This window comes from Amblyomma americanum, chromosome 1 (assembly GCF_052857255.1).
Source record: "Amblyomma americanum isolate KBUSLIRL-KWMA chromosome 1, ASM5285725v1, whole genome shotgun sequence".
Classification (NCBI taxonomy): Eukaryota; Metazoa; Arthropoda; class Arachnida; order Ixodida; family Ixodidae; genus Amblyomma; species Amblyomma americanum.
The window spans coordinates 440,074,368-440,094,749 of NC_135497.1; the positions used below are offsets into that span (position 1 = coordinate 440,074,368).

Consider the following 20,382-nt stretch of genomic DNA (forward strand, 5'->3'; position numbering starts at 1 on the left):
AAAGTTACGCCATGCTATGCACGAGACCGAAATCGTTTCTTCACAACGAATGCTTATGTTTTGTTCTTATTGAAGTTTCCGCAATGTGTATGCATACGTCCTCCGTTCACTCGGAAGTCATTTCATCTAGAGCGGAAATTATCTGTATTGTAATTATGTACTCTCTGTAGTACATGAACATGCGTCTTCGTATAGCTTCTGCCCGCAATGTTCACTGCAGATATAGCCGTCCAGGTGCCGAAGAAATAAGTATTATGTACAAGGCTTTCCTTTACGCATATTATGTAGTGCATACGTACAAAGAATGCAGCTTAGAATGAAAGAGTGGTAAGTGTTTGGGTGAGTACAAGTACATACGTTTTATTTTCATGGCAAACTACACACATTGTACACCTGCACATTGCTGTCGGATCCATCTGAAAAGCATAAAAAAAATCCTCATTTAGTGGTCACACAACACCAAATATAAATTTCACAAATACATTTCAACCATCCGCTATTGAACAATCGGCTTTCGTAGAAGCTTTCAAAAGCCATTCACCGAGAACCAACCCGTTATAATTTATTGCCCAAAATTCATGTCTCATAACAGTAAACAGTAAAAACCACAGGTCCAGAAAGAAGCAGACAAAATGCGCTTTCCCGGGCGGCACTGTGCGCATGAAAGTCTTTACAGTTGCTTATCATTTTGTGCAAATAGAAAGTAGCTCAGGATGGGGGCCAGATGCAATTCAATGCAGGTGCCTTTCTGTACATAGTACTAAATGCACAACTTAGCGAGCAAGGAACATTGGTAACATATGAAAAAGGTGGGAGACGCTTGCCGAATTTATCGTCCATCCAATTTGTTATAGGCAAGACAAGACGAAGCGATAGTCCCGCACTCAGTTTATATCCAGTTCCCGGGCATGCCCGTTGCGGCAGATTATGACGCTTTTTATTATGACACAAACTTAGAATACGGCCCCAGGAAGCACACTTCCCCAAAACCGCATGTTTTCACTCATAGCTTCCATTATCTCAGCATGTGCAAGAAAATGTACTAATATCTGATGTCAGTGAAAATGCAGTCACACGTACCGGAAGCAGCTCACTAAGGCATTCCAATATCTCTGCAGTGTGCCTCACAAGGAACGGATGCTCAAGTTTCAAAAAAGGGCTCTTGGCAGAAATTTAACCAAAGGCCGTTGCCATGTGAACCTTTTCAAAATGATGACCCAGAAAGACGAAGTGTCCTCATGTGTCTGATGCAAAAGAAGGATGAAGGCATGAGTCTTTCTGCTTTTTGAACAGCTGTGATAAGTTTTTTACTGGTACTGCTTGGTGCAGCTTCAGTCTCCTTCTTGACATTTTGTGAAATAATTATATCTGCGAAAGATCTCGCTAGCAAACATTTTGGCACTAATGGAGAAGCAAAAAGACCCATGTCCTAGGCCTTTTTTTGTGACACTAAAGGAAGGCTTGCCTTTTAGAGTCATTGATTACGAAGAGGTCCATGTGGCAACAAACTGAGAGAATTCCTTCAAGGGCTCTTTGTTCTCATGAGGTGCCCTGTAGATATATCACAACACCTCAGTGAGCTTTTACCAGCCCTGTGAGTTCACTGTCACTTGACATCAAGGGTATGTACTTTTCCTCGCCACATGCAGCAATGATGTATATGTCAAGAGAAAGCATAAAAGATTTCTAAGTGCAATTCCAGATTGCTTGCGGAGGAAAGCACAAGAGTGGCCATGCTCAGCTGTTACCTTTGCTTCTTGCTCGAGTTCTACTGTGAGTACTATGTAATGACAGGTGTCTGCATCAACTCATATTTAACACCCGTCCTGTGCGACCTCCATCTTGCACTACATGACAGGCAACTTTATAACACCCTTCATGCAAAGAGTGTCATCAGGGTCGGTGTGTTCTGTCAGTTTCCTGGTCCTGTGGTTTGTGCTGTGTTTTCTACTCTTAAATTATTTACTGCCTTCATTCTCCACTCCATGAAGCCTGAATGTGCTACACTGGGCTGCTCCACGCGTCGTGGAGCAGCCCAGTGGCCATTTTTTTTTCATACGTCGGAGGCACTCAGCTCGAAAGCCATGCTTACTATATTCAGCAGACAAGGGTACATGTGAGACACATCATTAATAACTAATTCTCACAGTGGTATCTGGTGCAAGAATATCTAAATAGTACTCAATTTTTGCTTAAGTTTTCAGATACACTCTTAGATTAAAAACATAATTTGGCTACATTAGCAGAAGCACAGCACCAAGGTACTCACCAGTTACCTGAAGCACTGTACACAAGTTCTCGTGCCATCATGAATACAGCACACTGTCCACGTCTTCATAATGCCATGTCACTCCAGCACTTCGGTAGCAAAATTTTCCTTAAAAAAAAAGTTTTGTTTATGTTAGACTGGTCATATTTAATTTTACTATATACTATGTACTTCTCATTGTACTGCCCCAGACTAAAAAATACCAATGAACACGCTTTGAATTATGTCATATGTGATCACCAAATTATGTGATCACCATTATGTGATCACCAATTTGTTCTTAGAAATTCTGATTGAAATAAATCTGACAAAATATTATTTCAGAAAATGTGGCACAAGGAAGAAGGACGCTAGCTCGATAACCTGGACGAATGTTTTCAGTTGCATGCAGCCACCCGGCACCATTGCACACAAAATGTACAATAACGTGGGTTTTACCTTTCCGAATAGAATTTAATGCTGCAAACATTTAAGTAAAAAAATTTCAACCTTCCATTCCGCATAAAGGAAAGAAAATTCCTCTCGTTTTTTCACAAGCCTCTGCAAGTACACAATTCAGTGAATCTACTCTACAAGTACTTGAATCTATCAGCACGAGACAGGGTCGAGAAAAGAAACAAAACAAGCACTGACTCGCAACTGAAGTTTATTGAAGTGAACAGAGAGTATACAGAAAAGCCACACGCCACAAACTACACAATTACACATAAGCTACATCAGAACATAAGTAAAAGATTGCCCTTAACATTCCTCTAATCTAGACAGTCCAACCCGCTGCATGTTAACGCTATGGGCAGCACACTCACACATTCGTCACCGAGTCATAAGATGTGTCTAGCCTCGATAATTTTCTGGTTAATCTGCTGTGAACGTAGTGCCAAAATGCGTGTTGCCGAAAGGAATGGCTAGCAGCCTTCACATCTCTTGTAATATGCAGATAAGTTACAACCCCTACCAATATCCAAATACCTCTCATGCTCCTGTAGTCTTACATTGATACACATTCCAGTTTCACCAACATAAACCCAACCACATGATAATGGTATGCAATGCATGCAATGGTTGCAAGGCACATATATGTTGCCACGTTTCACTCGACACATGTGCTTTTCCCTAACGAAATTCACAAAATTATTAACAATTTTACAGATTGTAGACAACTTATTAGGGGCCGAACACGCCATTTTTACGTCATACCTTCTGGCCACAGTTTTCAAATTTTGCAACAATCTATGTATGTACAGTAACACAGTCAGTCTTTTGGCATCTCACTGGCTGGCCCCAGCCTGATCATGCCAGTCCCTGCGAAGGGGTTTCAGCTTTTAACATGCTAAAGGGAAGAATGGCACAGCATCAAGTAACGAGGAAAGCAGGACAGCACACCCATGCACAAGTGCCAACCCTGGAGCAGGTACAAAATCCAAGAGTGCGTGCTTGACATTCAGCGTTGACAGTCAAGGAAACGAGGAAACACGGATTTGAACGCTAAAGATTGAACGAGCCCGATCCTTGGCTGCCAACGCTGAATGTCAAGTACACGCTCTTAGATTCTGCATCCGCTCCAAGGATGGCACTTGTGCGTGGGTGTGCTCTCCTGTTGTCCTCGTTACTTGATGCTGCGCCATTCTTATCTTTAGCATGTCAGATCAACTTGCCCAATCTTATATGCTCAGCTTTAACAATTTATCGCACGCTTCTGCAATAGCATGGTTGGGAAATCATGCTTTCATTAGCCTTAAAATCTTCTTTTGGAAACCAGTTGTCACGCTGTAGAAGCATGGCTTCACCAATACCGAGCCTAGACTTGACGACGCAATGCTATCTTTCACTAGCTTAGAATCGTTTGACCAACAGTCAAGTAGCTGCTTAACACTCCTGGGTGAATATCGCTAGCACACATGGCGTGTGCAGAACATCAAGGTAAGGTTCAGAAACCGCAGCTCTTTTTGTTGGGACATTTTCTCCAAGGTAAACTTAAGACAAAGGCCTTGCTCCTTAAACAAGTTCACAATATGTACAGGTCCCACACTATCACAACCTTTGTAAAAGACCAGAAAATCATAGACGTAGCGAAATATTTCCCCCAGCCCATGCAATTTCTTGGCAATCATTCCTTCCACCCTGCTTAAGAGAATATTGCTTAGCACAGGGGCAGCCTTCGAATCGATACATTTAGCAGACTTTTGAACATATGCCGCACTGCCATACTCCACAAACATGCTCTTCACTTCAAATAAAAGGAGGCAAGTGCCAAAAAAGACTTATGTTACACACCCGTTCCTAAACACGAGCTCATCGTTGTGGTCCGATATACACATTCATAAGCTTTTCACAAGATCTTCATACGGGATAGAATAAAATAGTTCTACATCGACACTAATCACATGACAATCCACTGGATTGTCATTCTTAAGATACTCAACCACACTGCGAATTGAGTACAAGAAATGGATCTTCAAGATGCGAAGTAGACAGATGCTTTTGCAAATAACCAGAGATAATTTTGCATGAATCCTTTAATGAAAATTATCTGAAGAGCATGTTATTGAATAGCATTTATTTGAAGAGCATGTTTGTAGAGTAGCGCAGTGCGGTATGTGTTCTAAAGTCTCGAATATGTAGTGGTTCAAAGGTTGACCTTGTGCTAAGCAATATTTTCTTGAGTAGGGTGGATAGAATAATTGTCCAGAATGTGCATGGGCTGGGGGAAAAATCTTTTGCTATGTCGATGATTTTCTGGTCTTTTATAAAGGTTGTGATAGTTCGGGACCTGTACATCTTCTCAAGTTGTTTAAGGAGCAAGGCCTTTATCTCAGGTTTACCTTGGAGCAAATGTCCCAAGAAAAAGAGCTGTGGTTTCTGGACCTTACTTTGATGTTCAGAACACTTCATGTGTGCTGGCGAGTGTTAAGCTGCTACCTGGCTACATGTCGACCATTCCAAGCTAGTGAAAGATAGCATTGCACTTTCTAACGCGGGCTCAGAATTGATGAAATTATGCTTTCACAGCATGACGACTAGTTTCCAAGAGCAGATTTTAAGGTTAACGAACGCAGGATTTCCAAACCTTGTTACTGCAAGAGCATATGATAAATTGTTAAAGAAGCTGAGACAGTTTTGCGGTGACCAGCACAATCAGGCTGGGGCCAGCCAGCGAGATGCCAAAAGACCAGTTGTGTTACCGTATGTACATAAATTGTCGCACAATTTGAAAAATGTGGCCAGAAGGTATGATGTAAAAGTGGCTTTCTCGGCCCCTAATACGTTGTCTAAAGCATGTAAAATTTTAAGAATAATTCTGTGAATGTGGCTCGAGAAAAGTACACGTGTAGAGTGAAATGTATATGTACCTTGTAAAATGAATGTGGTATCAAATAGTCTGGTTTACGTAGGTGCAACTGGAAGGTGTATGAATGTAAGACTACAGGAACACAAGAGGGTAGGGGCTTGGCTAGGTGGTTGAGGTAACTCTGCTGTACACTGCACGGGATGGGAAGTCTGCTACCCTTTCCTTTTGGCAACACGCATTTTGGCAGTAAATTCAGAGAGATTAAATGAGAGATTATCGAGGCTAGACACATCTTATGACTCCGTGAAGAATGTGTGTTTTGTCTATCGTGTTAACACACAATGAGTTGGACTACCTCGATCAGGGAAATGTTGAGGGTGATTTTTGACTCATGTTGTCCTGCATGCTTATCTGTAACTACATGGTTTATGGTATTGCTTGGCTTTTTATATATTCCCTGTTCACGCCAATAAACTTTAGTCGCGAGTCAGCACCTGTCTTGTTTCCTTTCTCATCCCTGTCTTTCGCGCTGGTGGATTCACCACAATGGCTCACCTCTGCAGAAATCCAAGGCATGACATTTTCCTCTTCACACTCGTGGTTCAGCGCATAATATGGCAAAGGCTTTTCAATTCCAAGGAAAGTTCATGGCTCCATTGAACACTGCCTCCTGCTTACAAGACACAGAGCAGCAATCATTGTAGATTCTACCTGTGACACAAAGAGCAAAGTTTTAGTTTGAGTGGACTAAACTAGGAAAGCAGCACAATATATCTATAGCCAAATAACTGAACTGAAAGAAATAGAGGGTAGTGTAATAGTGAACATACTGATATATTGCAAGTGAGATATATGCATAATATATTGCAATATCCAACACTGCTACCATTGCCTTAGCCAACTACTTCATAAATAACAATAAATGCACTATCACAAAAATACTGATAACGTACTATTAGTGTTAATAGTAGCAGTGCAGGTTCCATGAACTAAAAAGAGCCCAGTGCTGACTGTCGTTCCCACAGCAGCCTTGTGACCAATGGCCGGTGTAAAGGAAAGAGGAGGAATGACTGAAAAGAGAAAGAGCCAGGGGGAAGGAAAATAGGTATAGAAGGGCTTAGGATATCATAGGCAAATAAGGTTGTTTAGACAGTGAGCACAAAATAAACATTACCACACAAGTAAAGACATACAAGACCAAACATATATATCATTGTGCAGAGTGGCAAACTTGATGCCATTTAGCCCAAAATATGTTTTCAATAAAGTGATTATAATTATTAATAGAACAACTGACCGAGTGAAACCATAACAGGGATGAACAAGGAAGTTGTTAATATTCTGGCAGAAATTAAAAGAAGAAAATGGATCTGGCCAGGGCATAGAGCTGTTAAGAATCAGCTCAAGTTCCATGCTTCAAGATGATGCAAGTTTGCTCAGTGAAAAAAAATAAGTTCACCCAAGAATTGGTATCTTGGCGGTATCAAGCTGCAGGTGCAGATGAATTAATCCTGCCTCAGAGAAGAGTTACATAGAGCACAAAACATTTTCGGCCAGTCCTACACTGACAGCTGTTAATAACTATTTTAACTGTTTTTCATTGCACAAACAATAATACCGAGTTTGTGTTGGTCATGTGATTATGTTACTGAGGCTCTCCTAAAAATTCTAGCCAGAGCTAAAATACAAGCTGTCTCAACTAAGTTTTTATATCAACAATGAGAACATAAACTCATGCAGATTATTCAAGTACAAGTTTTATTCTTCATGACGTGCCCTACAAATTTTAAATTATACTTAAAAGTAATAGAGTGGAGTGCTTGTGCCAAAAATACTAAACCTCAACAACAAAGAGAACACAAGATAAAGGCAACAACATATTGCCCAAAATTTAAATGTTTGACAGAACAAATATGAAAAGAAAACCTCTCCACAACTGGAACAAAACAGCGTGATACCGAGCACACATTTGAAAATTGTTTCATCCAAATCCCCAGTCTGATGCTCCAGCACTCTTCAGCCAGCATGTCATGAAATGTACCATAGTTCTGGTAGCTGTAAAGAGTATACAGCTGATCCGGCATTTTGATATGTGAACAGTAACCCTCAATGACCACCAGGCTGAATACTTTCAAGAGGCTGTTCTAGTAACAAGACTGCAGTGAAACACTTAGCAAGTTATGCTGGCGTAATAATGCAAACCGTTAATCTGAGAGTTCGCTACCATGCAACTCTGTAGTAACTCCTAAAGTTTTGCAATCGAATGAAAAAAAGGACTGCCTATTATATAAACAAAAGTCAAGAGGCTGCAATGCAAGGCCACGACAGAAGTGCTGCAATACAGCAATAGCGATACAATGTACACTTTAAGCAACACAATGAAACATGATCTTTTATCCTTATTTATCAGAATTTAAATATTTGTTTTCCTTGCTCTCTTGCAAAATTAAGTTTAGATCATGAAAGCACTCAAAAAGACAAGGATACAGAAAGAGATTTCCACACAGTGCACTTACTTCCAGTTTCTTTTTGAGCACATCCACTATCTAAACATGGTAACCCAACTAGTCTAAACGCTGTCGTTATTCCAAAATTAAGCCTTTCACAAAGTGGGAGCCCCTTTCCCCATACAAGGTGCACCATAACTAATCCAACACTTTTTTCATGATATGTTTTCTCTGAGAATAAACACTGTTTGAAGATTTTGCAATAGTACTTGTCTTTTCAATTCTACGAATGTATCATGCAAGTGTTCAATGAAATGACCATCTGCCTATCTTGATCATTGCTCAAAATCAGGGTATAATGCACCATGAAGGGCAGGCTCTGCTTGATTTTTATGTTTTCCTAATGAAGCATGTACGTGCAACCCTTCTGCTGGCTTGTATGCAGCAGGATTGTCTAGCTAGGCGAACTGTGGTTTTGCTATAAAGATGAAATGGTACTTTGGAAGTGAATGGTTTTCTAAAATACATTTAACATACATACCGGGGCTTTAACAGCACCTGGTGTAAGCAACATCAGTGGGGGAACCGCAGGAGTGGCCTAGTGGTCCGAGCATCTGCCTCGCAAGCAGGAGGTGCGGAGTTCGATCCCCAGTGCCACCGGGTAACCAGCGGTGATACAATGGGTCGTTTCAATGGCCAGTTTAAAACTTGAAATAACCATGCTGCAATATATACAAAAAATGATTTGTGTGCTCTCTCTTACATGACATAGTTAATCATATCATAGTGTTAGTAGTACACAAAATGCATGTGTGGAACATATACATGCACTGTTTTTGTTCACATCTTACCTGCTATGTGCTGTTATGGCATGTTATGTGCTGGGAAAGCAACAGAGGTGAGCAATGTTGTGTTGCAGCCTTTCTTCTGGTGGAATTTGAATCATGTGAGGTGCAGCTGAAAGAAATTGTTTCATACATAAGTATATTTCATGTAACACAACAAAAAGTGCACAGCCCCATCATGAGTTGTGGTTTAAACTAACAGCGAGTTTTTTACTACTCTATTTAACATATGATGCAAGTCAGTGATGCTGGAGGCACAAAACTAAATACTGTGAGGTAACAAGAGCTAATATGGACAATCATGCCTTTAAGAGATATTGTCAATATATATTTTCCTGAATGAACTAAAGTTATCCTTAGAAGCATTCAGAGGAAGATAATTTTGCTAAATGCCTTTTGCCAGAAAAGGCCTTTTATGAACCAGTTGCAAATGAAAAGAATAACTTTAAGACCATGCTATGCTTGCTCTAACGCCAAAGTAGTTGCATACAAGCAGTATACTATGCCCCTAGTTTTATCGTGGGCCTGTACTGCACAATTTTCATGCAAGGTAGTGGAAAGTATGTGCCGTGAAACAGACCTCTGCTTGCTGAAACTGGGAAATAAGTACTGGGTTTTTAAGGCAGGAAAGAAGTTACATAGTTCCTTCTGCAGGTTTTTAACTTCAGGTTAGTTATTTGAAAAATATCAATCCCTGAACTGCAATGATTGAAGTTTTTAGCAAATAACATTTCCATTGTAACAGTGGAAACGCTCTTTTATTTGAGGAACGACTTTTCAAAAGCCTGCGTTTCATGGTGGCTGTCAAGTAGCCGTGATAAAGAGAAACCAGTCACGACACACAACCAAGCCCCCGTAGCACATTTTCAACTATACCCTCATGATATAGCTTTAAAGTAAGTGTTAAGCAATACAAATACAAATCCCTTGATTTCCTTCATGATTTATCACTGGTGTATACATACAAAGACAACCGTACAAGATGTGGAGTGCATGGTATAGAGAGAGTAGGCAGATGGTTTCTTGACACTCAAAAAGTGAACAAGGGAAGGAAAAATCTCAGGGTGCTTGCCGTTTCGACAAGACAACTTCTTTTCGTCTGGGGTCAACATATACAGAGGAAACTTAGAATCAAGTACAGGGTTGTCCACTCTTAGTGCGAACACGCGAGCACATGGCTGTGCTCTTTGGGCCACTGTGTCTGACATTGCCACACATCGAAGTGTAACATGACACGAAGCACCACATCCAGGTGCATCTCCTCTTGCGCCATTTTGCAGCGATGAGTGGCTGCGCCGCACACAGTGGACCTCTAAAGTGTGCGGCCATGCGCTCACATGTTTGCACTAAATGTGGCCAGCTCTGTACATTCCGGAATTGGCATAATTATTTGAAAAGGCCTTGCACATGGTCAGAGGTTTCCCAACTCATAATTTCCCCCTCCTTTCCTGCATTCTTTAATTTATCCTTATACTTTAACCTTACGCCCTGCACCTCCTGACATCACTTCTCGGAACCTTGGCCGCCATACTCCTCCCCCTCCCCCTTCTTTTTGCCTTTTCTCCGAACCTGCCCTCATTTTCTCTTTTTCCTTCAAATTATTTTGCCCCCCCCCCGGTATTTTATTCTGCCATGCTGCTTAATTCCTTTATCCTAGTTTTTCAGGAAAAGGCAGCCAGCCATACCAAGCCACCTGTTGCGGCTGGACATAAAGCCATTCAAGCCCACTATCCACACTCCATACCCCGAGATTCGTTTTTACTGAATTGGGCTTTTTTGTTTTCACAGTTTTGCAGGTCAACCGGTTAACCTTCTTTAGCAGCTATCATGCTTGGTCAAGGTTCACGCTCCCCATTGTAACGCCCTTCCCATATCGCACCCTCGTCCCACACAACAGGCCTTTCGCCTCGACGTGAAAACCTTATTTAAACCCCACCAATGATGAACACTTTGCCAGACAAAGACAAGTCCTCTTGTCGAAACGTCGGCAAGCACCCTGAGGCTTTTCCCTTCCTTATTCAGTTTGTGAGATACCAGGGACAGGTGTTCAAGCAGCCATACCACACTAATACCCCTGTCACACGGGCACCACAAAGGCCTTTGAGAATCATATCCAAAGGCGTAAGGAGTGCAGCTACCCGGTACAAATGTTGCGCCTTTGTCGCTAAGGGCCTTGGAGGCGAAGGCGCTCAACCGAGACCTTCGGAGCCCGAAGACGCGGCATTCGAGAAGCTGTGATCGCAGTACCATCCAAAGTCAAAAAGTAAAAGCAATAAAAAAATAGATAAGCTAATAATGTTTGAAAACATTTTTTTCAAATACGAAAGGTATGTCTGGCTTTGGTTTTTGTACGGGTGTTTATGTTTTATGTTCAAATTTCAAGACAGTGAAAGTGTTGCGGCAACACCGAGCGCCCATGGTGGCCAAGGCAATACACGTACAAAACCTGCTCCTGCTGATGAGAGTAGCTGTTGCGGTACTTTTAAGGAAGCAATCAGAATAAAAAAATTGTCAAAGCTCAACGAATGAACAGAATACACCACTTTAATTTTAGAACACTCACTTCAGCCACCTCGAGTATAGCAGCGGGTGCTAAGCCTGAACGACTTTCACCTTTGGGCTGCACCGTGTAGCTGCATCGCTGCTCCTGTAAGCTTTCGCTCCTTTGGTGAAAAATGGTGCCTTTGCTGGAAAGGCCTTCGAGGAATGCCATGTGACAGGGGTATAAAGCACATTTTTTACTGACACGAAAGACTCAGTGCCTTTAGTTCTGACAACATTCTGAATCATGCTTTGGTGGCTTAGCATATCAAAATACTGGACATGACAAAATCAGCTAATTAGTGAGGGCTATTATTTGCTATAGGTAAAATTATAACATTATCCTAAAATAATGAAAAGAAACCACCAGCACTGACATCAATGTACAATTTGGCTGTAACATACTGACATGACAATATAGTTACACGTAAATTCCCTTTTCGCACTTCGAAACTGCATGCATTATTTCTAGAAAGTGCGAGAACAGAAGCTCATACATAGTGCCAAAGAAAAGAGTGCATAATAGTACCACTTATGAGGTGTTTATCGGCAACTGCTATGAGCAAGGCTATGTTAATGGCAATCCAGAGTTATTATGTGTCTTACGAGCGCATGCACTTGGGAGGTGATAGCAGCTGTGGACGCAGCTGTCCATCGCAGTTTTGAGTCTGTCGAGATAACACATGGGGTAAGGTATTCCTTGTTTTGCGGCCGAAGGCAAAACCATCAGCGAGTGGAGTTGCCTTGCTATTCACTGTCAATATCTACTGCTCAAAGTAAAGGAAACTAGGGCATAAAACATACAGCATTTCATACTATGCTTTGGCCAAATGCAGTGAGAATGAAACAGACTAGAGACTTGTCTTATGACGTTTGCACTCTTTACTTTGCACCAGAGGAAAATAAATTTATGTACAGTTAACCTACTGCTTGCCACAGTCCTAGAAGAAATGAATCCAGGTCTCAGAAATTCTACCGAGAGAATACTGATGCTGCATGTGCATTTCTCTGAACTGTTCTGAAATATGCAGAAGTTACCAAATTTTTTACTACCTGATTACATACTGTACTCTTTGCAAGGAATATGAGGTTAACGGACAGGGAAAAAATGTCAGGAATGGTACCTGTGGTACGGGGCACTTGGACAAACAAATGACCCACTGGGCGTCCCCAGGAGCTCTGCTACCAGGCACCCCTAGCAACAGTAGTCAATTTTCCAGATCCAAAGGAGCCATGCGAATGATTGCCGAAATGTCAAGTTTAAGGACTGCAGATGCATGAACACAAAACAGTTTTCCAACTTTGTTTCAGTGTGATAAATGGTTTCAAATCTCTAGACTATATCTGGTAGTACACAAATTATCAGAACACCATCTCCCGCTCAGAATCATCTCAAAACACATTCGACACGCAGTACCAACATGGACAGTTCGTGCTTAATTGAATCCAAAAGTTTACGCTGATCGACCAATATTACTCTAAATAGAGACAGAAAGCGCATGCACGTTGTACTGATGTTATCGTGAACATAACATGCGACGAGACGCAGGGTTACAATACAAACAAAAAACCGCTTTCAAAATTTGAGAACAAAAGGCTCACCTTCTCACAAGTTCGCCAAACCGGAGACGTTGCCGAGTGGCTGCCGCCAAAGTCACTCGCAATGCACAGAAACAATAAAAATGCAGTGCCGCTGACTTTCCTTGAGCAATTCCAGTCGATTGAACTTCCAACTGTTCGCACCGACTACCGCTGCAAGCATGTCTAAAAGTTATCGGCGCAGCCACGCCATTTGCAATTTACGGAGCTACACGGGAAATTCATAGCGCCATTCGCGTATTCGCGCTCAAGCTCACGTCGCTGATGTCGCAAAGGCGCACAACGGCAAAAACATATAAGATGTATTTAATTTTACGGTAGCTTTTTTAGCTGACAACCTGAATCGTTTGATATATTGTTTTTTCTTTTCGTTGCATGAACGTTATTACCACCAGCGGCAGCGCAGCTTGGCCATGGCTAGCCATGGCGAAGTCGAAGCGCTAGCCGAGCCCGCAGTCGGAAACATGTGCGCAGTTAGCGCAGTGTGGAGTTGAATGAACAGGCGCTATGGAATGGGTTTTTGTTCTTCCGTGTTCGCTGCGTGCGTCCTGCGCGTTGTGTGTCTTTAGTATGTGTGTGTGTATGTGTGTGGCCGGAACGCTGCATTGGAGTGTACATACAACAGCTCGCTGTCCCGTGCGGCATCGGTGCGTAGTAAAACGATCATGCAGAATGTGCGTTACAATGCCAGTGGCCCTGCACGAAAGAGGAGACTTGAAGCCGACGGAAAAGCTGCTCTCCCTCGTGGGACTGCAAGAATCTGGCGAGTAACAGTCGACGTGCGTTTCGGTGGATGATTCCGTTTACCACGCCAAAAAATTCAGCACTGGCCAACAGCAATGATGAACTGCTGCTGCATCATCACCTGTGTGATGTTTGTGACAAGCTTGTTGGATGTGAACGTGGCCATGAATGGTATTCGCCGAGCAGTGGCCCTCAGGGCGTGGCACCAGTGGATACCTGAAGACGATTACTGTTTGCCCGCGCCCTGGCGCCTCGCATTCAACCGAATGCTTTGGCGTTAATTATTTATATCTGAATTTCACACGTAGTTGGACTCGCAAATATTACCGCGTACAAACGTACCGTCGGAAGAGCACCCTTTTTCATTTTTTTTAGGGAGGGGGTGGGGGAATTACCGTCTGCTCAAATTTAATGTCACTAATATTTTGAGCTTATTTTCTAAACAGGTGCCGTGGTGGCACTGTAAGCAATGCATTTACTGGGCAGAAGTTTATTTTATGTTGTGTTGGCACAAGGTTAATGATTGTCATTGTACTGTGGTGCCATGTTCAAACAAAACACATAATTGTACACTCTCTTTGAAGAATGTCTAATGAGGTAATAAATTACTGAGCAGCGACTATGCACTGTGGTAAATGCGACGGACGTTACTGAATTACTTCACACTTGTCATGTTCTGTTGTCGTTAGTGATTACGTATGCCTTGGTGTCTGCTGCTTTCCAGTGTAGGGGTCGAGAGGCATGTCGAGCTCCACTTATAAGCTTTTTTTCCTTCCACTCTCTACTGGCCAACGTGGTAAAATAAACTCAACATAATACGTGATTGCTCAGACCTAGATTAGACTACCATTTCACTTATTCACTCTCAGGGCCAATTGGCATCGAAGAGAGGAGAGCGACTAACATAAATACATGTGTAGGCAGATTAATTAAAATGATTATACACAGCAGACTTGAAGGCATTGGATGCAGTGGTGGACATGACGAAGGCAGAGAAGATGTGACAGCTGGAAACGTAAAAAAGTGGAGATCTGCGTGAGTTTGTACGCGACTTAAGGTGAACGCTAGCAAAAAATTAAGAAGGCGCAGAAGACTGAGGCCAGAGTTAACGCTGTAGTTTAACAGAGGAAAGCACCTCCCAGCAAGCCAAAATGTGCACATGCAAGCAGTTATGTGAACACAGAACATAGAAAATGAAACTCCTTTTTGGACAGAAGGAAAGCTAAGGCACATTGCTTATTGTGATGTTGCTTAAAAAGTTGGTGTCTAGTTGTTGCCCTTCATATCTGGTCCTTCCACACCCAGCAACTGAAATGCCATCAAAAAGGAGCATCTCCAATCACTCTAATTACATGGGAGGTACACATCGCCAGATGTCAGAGGCTTGGCGTCTCATCTTGCAGACTAGCTAGTTTGGCAGATTTAAACTTTACCGCATGTAAGAGGCATGCGGTAGCCTTGAAGGGGAGTATTTCATAAGTGTTACAGCATATTGTACAGTGCTGGCATGCTTCATTATTTACATCACAGTAATATGCTAGCACAGGCTGTAAAGTTTGTAAGTGAACAGAAAAAAACAATGTTCATGCCATATCTTAGCCACATTCTTAGTATTGTATAAAAAGTGCAAATAAGGAATTCCTCATTTTTTTGTCAGCTTTTTCTTTCTGTGCATTGATTTTTTACAAGTTAGCAAGGTTCTACAGTCTTGTGTGCCTATCGGCTGGCCCCTTGTTTGTCAAAGGTACCGAGTACACAATGGGTCGTGTCAGTGCAAGCTAAGTAAACGATGGATAGAAAATTCGTGCTTTCAGAGTATTTCCAGAAAAAACTGCTATTATTTCCTATTCAGGATGGGGGAACAGCATCGATGGTGCACATCCTCCTTGTCACTGCAGCAATTATGGCTGCTCGCTGCTTTTTGGTGGCGTTTCATTTATCTGCAGGAAGAGCAGGCATGAATGGGCGGCAATAGGTACTTACTAAATTAAACATTGCATTGAGCAATATGTTGTTGTGTCGGTGCTTTTGTTATCCATGAAGGAGTTGGTGTTTTTGATTAATGGTTGTGTAGCAAAGATGTAACTGCTACATTGCACTGCATTCACAGATTTGTTTGCCCGTGCTTTTGGTTTACTCAGTTGTTTATTTCCTTACCAAATGGCAGATGGAAATTCGGCTTTCAACTTGTGCACTTTCATCATGTTTGCAATGTACTTTCAGCTGGTGTTCAGTTTCACTTTGGAGAAGTTGTCCAACCATTGTCTGTGTCTAAATGTTTTCTAACAATTGACCTCATTACGCAGCATTTCTCACAGAAAGCAAATGTTGCAGTAACATTTTTATTAAATGTTACTCTATCATGTGGCTAGCAATGTAGCGAAAAATATTTTCATCAAGTCAGCTTTTAACATTATAGCAAATTAAGGCCTTTGTTATTTAACGTTGCTCACAATTGGTACCATTCACTCAACCTTGAAGCAGCGTAATGCGTTATCACCCTTCCTCGGCTCTTCATTGTGTTAATCACATTAGGCATGCTCACGGTCGTTCGCCATGCTAGTTTGCGGACATTGTTGGCTAAGAGTAAACCAGACAAATAAAAAATCGGACGTCATGTGATGCCTATAGTCTGCGGGCCAGCAGTTCATCGTGTAAAAGTGGCGTCACATCATAAGCGTCTTCTGTTTTTGCTGCCTTTAAGCAAGTTATTAGTGCGGTTGGTGCAACACATAGTCGATGGGGTCAACCGTCCTGTCGTGTTAAGTTTTGATCCCTTAAAGTGAATGTTTAGTATTTTTCCCTGCAACGACTACAGAGGAACACGGACGTTTCCTTCAATACTGGACTGAATATACGGTCATTCCCTACGTTTCATTGAAAGCAGAAGTGGTTCTGTATTTAAAACGTACATAGTCTACGTTATAGGTACGGAATTTTTTTACAGTGTAGGCTCAAATTAGCTGGGACGCCCGGTATATGCCCCCCGAGAGGAGACACATCTTGCCCGGTGAGGCGCTTTTTGCGCAATGACTGTGGGCCCCCAAATTACCGCACAAGTGTCTGAGTGGCCGCTTTGAGAATGTGCGGTCTACCTAGAACCGAACTGCTAGTTGTAGCTTTCGTCAGGCATAGTCGGTAGTCGAGCTGTCAACCACCAAATACATTGGCGTCTATGGGCGCCGGTCGGCCCTGCCAGTGGGGGTCCTTTTCGCTGGCATGTTCGGGCCCGGAATCGCGCATGGCGCCCTTGCCGTTAAAATGCTATCACGCTGTCCACACGTAATTTAAATAAGTGGTGATTGCCTTCCTGCTAAAAGTTACCATAAACGAATGGATGACAGAAAAGGGAGAGTTTTCACGGTTCTCGGAAAAGTGTTATCGAGCACTAGGTTATTCCACGGCAACTTGAAGTGTGCGGAAAATAAGCTGGCGCGGGCTATACCTTTTGCCTACTTGAGAGCGACTGGATTGAGTGATAAATTGTGAAAGCGTTGTGCGTGTGTGTGTTATGCATTTTCCCCTTTTTTCTTCCTCCTTTTAGCCCCCTAATCCCTCTTCCCCAGTGCAGGGTTGCCAACCGGAACCCCTTTCTGGTTAACATCCCTGCCTTTCCCTCCTCGTCTTTATCTATCAATCAATCGGGCTACCCATTTGTTAGATTTGGAGCCTACTTTGGACTAATTATTTTTGTATTTACTAAAGTATACTTTAAATACGTTGCCAACGTGTTAAAGTCAAAGTAAATATTTTCAGCATCCAACGTTCAATGGACAGGAGTGATGTTGAGGGGGGGGGGGGGGGGGCAAGCAAAAAGCCTAAAAAAAGGCTTGACAAGGCCCGCACCCCGTGCACATGAGAGCGACGCAGTGCTGACATAAAAAAGGTGTATACGACTTAAAAGAGAAAAAAATGGAAATGAAACAAAAATACACATGTCAGCAAAAATTAAACTCACGGCGAGTACAATTTTACTTTATGAACGAAAAAGAAGCGATATATGGAGACAAGGGTTTACACTACAAAATTCTACGGAAAATTCGTGCTCGTTTTTTGCACACTGTAATAACAAACCAAAGAAAAATGTCAAGGCAATAACAGTGCAAGGAGCGAAAAACAAAAGAAACAGGCGCGGAAAAATGTACATAACAAGTAAATTTGCTTATGCAAACTAAGAGGATATAGGCTCGAGAAAAAGCAATATTATAAATGAAAAAGAAAGAACATTGCACAAGGCACGTTAAGAATGTAAAAGAAAATCAGAATTTAACACAGTCGGCGAGGTGTACCGTAGCATCTGGTGACCATAATTTGTTCGTGTGTACGGTAGCTGCCACTGTTCCGAGGTCCTTGTGTCGTAGACAGTGTGACGTTTCGAGAAACGCGATTTCGAGCACTAACTCTTAACGGCAGCTTGAAGTGTGCTGCAAAGTATACTTTGGACGAATTAATTTCTTATTTACGAAACTACACTTTAAACACATTTCCAACATTTCATTTCCCGCAACGTGATTTCGAGCCCTAGATTGTTCTACGAATGCTAAAAGTGTGCTTCAAATATGTTTTAAAGGACTGCCCGTTTGTTAATATTGAAGCATATTTCAGACGAATTAATTTCATATTTAAGAAAGTTCATTTTTAATACATTCACAAGATACTAAATCCGCCTACATATTTTTTCATGTATTTGAAGCGTGCTCGAAGCATGCTTTAAGTGACGTATGTTTGGGAAATTTTAAGAATATATTTCGAGTACCAAGCATAAAACTTCAGGAACCTATTTCTGGCATATTTTCAGTGCTTTCATGAATACAAAACATGTTTAAAATACAGTATAAATAACCTGCCGTATATTTCAAACCTGTCAGTTGTCGCTAAAGGTCAAAGAATTGCAATATATTTGATCACCAGAGAAAAGTACGACACAGCAAATGAATTTCATTTCAGGACACTCAGGCACATGCCGGCTATGAAGCGACGTTATTGATGGAAATTCTGTTCATGGCCTTGACTGCACCATTCGGATTTGACGAAAGAGTGGAATTTGCACCAGAAAAGCTGAAATGTTGCTTTGCATGTCAGTTCATATTCTGGCTGTAATAGAACTTCTGCCTCCATTTGACAAGTTCTGGTTCTGTTATAATTGCCATGACATTCTTGAAAATAGATGCCCATGGCTGCACTCTTTTGCTTTTGCTTCTCTTCATGCATTGTTTACCCCATTAAATCAAATATAGTGAATGTTAGGTTTGGTATTTTCAGCGATTCCTTAATTGCTGTACTGTTTCTTTACGCAATAAAACAGAACGACTTCACAGTGTCTTCTGAACCTCTTCCAGTTGAGATAAATTTCTAAAATGCAAATTTCTATGAGCCTAAGCAACCTGCTATAGTAGGATAAAGCTTGAAAAATCAGTACACGTTAACAATAGGCCATGGTCTGCAGCTTCCTGCATTACTCCACTGATCAATCACAACAGTAAGCGAAATCAACTTGATAACGTTTCATTATAACAAAAAATCGAGAGGCATAAAAATTCTAGCGATTATTTTTACATGTGATAAGCTTCATTTTTAGGTAGCACAAAAAGTTTTCACAGCATACTACTTTTTTGTCATAGAGTAATTCTGTGCAGCTGTCCGGAATGGGGGCAGTTTGACTGCTGGGGTAAGTTGTATCAGACTATACTAAGCTAGGAGTGAGAAAAGGATATAAGGTTGCACGGAAACAGCATTTCAATAAACATATCCAAATTCCTCACTATCAGCTGGTATGTTTTCAATTCTGCAACCATTGCATTGTCTTATGAGAAAAGATTAGCAAATGCTTTCATAGTTTTGAAAACGTACATATAAAACAAAACATATAATTTCACACGTAAGGCCACCCGAGACGCAATGGTACTGTGGCAAGTTGAAAGAACACCTGCATGTCTAAACACGTCCAATTACGCTGAAATTCAGACTAGCTGACAGTGCACAAGTTTCAGCCATTATCGTGAGAACCTGACCTTTTTTTCTCCTTTTTATAGAAAACCAAGCAATGATCGCAACACTGCATGCTGACATGATTCCATGTATTTCGCGAAAGTGGGGTATTACATTTCAAATTTATTGCAACAAAAGGAAGTGCATACTACATGGAACACATTATTTCTCAAATGATGCAATAACTTCAAATATTTCTGCCTTAGACTGAGTAGGTTGCTGGACCGGCCCCCTGTCAAGTGTCATGCCAATGGAGAGTCCGAGTGCCCCATTTTCTGTCTTTTCTTTGAACCTGCATAAGTAATTGGCCTTCGAAACTGTCACGCTTATTGCACTTCTTGGCATCAGGCATTCTTACATGGCTTTCTGGAGGTGCAGTCAATTCCATCCGAATATCGCAGCTCTCTGCTGGTGCGCCAGGCCTTTTGCCCTCTGATGGCCCTTCTACAATCACTGTGAAGTTTTCTTCCGCGGTCCAAGGCTCATCGAGCTCAAGTCTGCCTGTCGTGCCGTGGAACTACAGGTGATTCTGAGGGACAAAAACATACATCAACAAACAACATAAAGCCATCACTTCCACTTTTCGTTTACAAAGTTTCACTGCATTGAGTGAAGCAGCAACAGAAGACATTACGAGCTCAAGATCTTAATAAAGAAAGT

At 41.8% G+C, this 20,382-nt stretch overlaps 1 long non-coding RNA gene across 3 annotated transcripts; it reads right to left on the reverse strand.

Annotated features, from left to right (window-relative positions):
- Positions 1–200: 200 nt before the first annotated feature.
- On the reverse strand, positions 201–14,482 carry LOC144115913 (uncharacterized). Of its 3 annotated transcripts, none has more exons than XR_013311609.1 (7): positions 12,994–14,482; positions 12,516–12,586; positions 8,857–8,962; positions 8,547–8,727; positions 6,114–6,265; positions 2,270–2,377; positions 201–416 (listed from the first exon to the last, which is right to left on the reverse strand). It is a non-coding gene; the product is annotated as an uncharacterized LOC144115913 (long non-coding RNA). The 3 variants fall into 3 exon arrangements; XR_013311607.1 differs by having other exon boundaries at positions 6,114–6,269; XR_013311608.1 differs by lacking the exon at positions 8,857–8,962 and having other exon boundaries at positions 6,114–6,269.
- Between the last annotated feature and the right edge of the window lie 5,900 nt (positions 14,483–20,382).